The following is a 1,217-nucleotide window of genomic DNA, read 5'->3' as shown; positions in this document are numbered from 1 at the left end:
GGTGCGGGGTGCTGGGGGGCAAGGGTGCGGGGTGCTGGGGAGCAAAGGTGCGGGGTGCTCAGGAGCAAAGGTGCTGGGGAGCAAAGGCTGCGGGGTGCTGGGGAGCAAAGGCTGCGGGGTGCTGGGGAGCAAAGGTGCGGGGTGCTGGGAAGCAAAGGCTGCAGGGTGCTCGGGAGCAAAGGTGCGGGGTGCTGGGGAGCAGGGGCTGTGGGATGCACAGACGGGCCCCACGCTGCCCCACCAGCCTGCCCCTCTGCTCCCAGCAAAGTGACGTTAAGTCCACACAAAAGGCCATTGCATGAATCAGTGGATGAGAAAGAGACGGTACCTGAAGAGATTTGGGAAGCCTGGGGTGGTTCCTGGGCTGGGTCTGTGACTGGGCGAGGACTTCGTCTGCCAGCTTCGTGTGAGCCAGCATGTGCAGAGCAAAGCTGGGGGCGAACAAGTCCTTACTGGAGACACAACCAGGTTGTTCAGCTGCAGAACTGCATGAACACAGGCAGCGTCCTGAGGGGTCTTTATATTTAAATATGTGCATATGAATATGTATTACATGTACATATAAAGATAAAAAAGCAAATTCTTTTTCCTTTCAGCAGGTGCTTCCACTTATCAGAAATATCAGCAAAATTTCTTCTAGTTTTTTCATAGGAAAAATAGCTACTAGATCAAAGTTGCATGAAGGACACACCCAGAGCAGTCACTCGGTAACAACGCAGCAGCCTCCCAAATGAGAAATCTCCCTCTTGTGTCACAAAGACGACATTTCTGTATTACCCTTGGAGAAGGGATGCTGTTAAACCTTACCTAATGAAACATAAGCCTTTCGGAAGCGCTGAGAGCGCCACTTCAGATGGAGCTAGAGTGCCAGCAACGAAAGGGGAACACTTAGCAATCGAAACTGCGAATTGCCTGACTGGAAAAAGGGTTTTCCAAACATCCTTCAACCGGGAGCTGCTGCTTTGCTGCTCTAATACGCTCACTCCAGCGCTTCGCATCCTCCGTCGCAAGGCGGAACACTCGAGAGACGCGAGCAGCGATAGCCCGGCTTCGCAGGCGGGGAAACCTTGGCCGAGAGTCTCTGCCCCGCTGAGCCGAGCGGCTTTTCCCACATGGTCGTAACGGAGGCTGGGAGCGGCTCCCGCGTGGGTTTATAATGGCTTTCGGACCGAGGACGGGTGCCTGCAGCTGCAGCCCCGAGCGCCCAGCCTGACCCC

Source organism: Egretta garzetta, unplaced genomic scaffold (genome assembly GCF_000687185.1).
Source record: "Egretta garzetta isolate BGI_Z169 unplaced genomic scaffold, ASM68718v1 scaffold245, whole genome shotgun sequence".
Lineage (NCBI taxonomy): Eukaryota > Metazoa > Chordata > Aves > Pelecaniformes > Ardeidae > Egretta > Egretta garzetta.
This window is presented reverse-complemented; position numbering follows the sequence as displayed.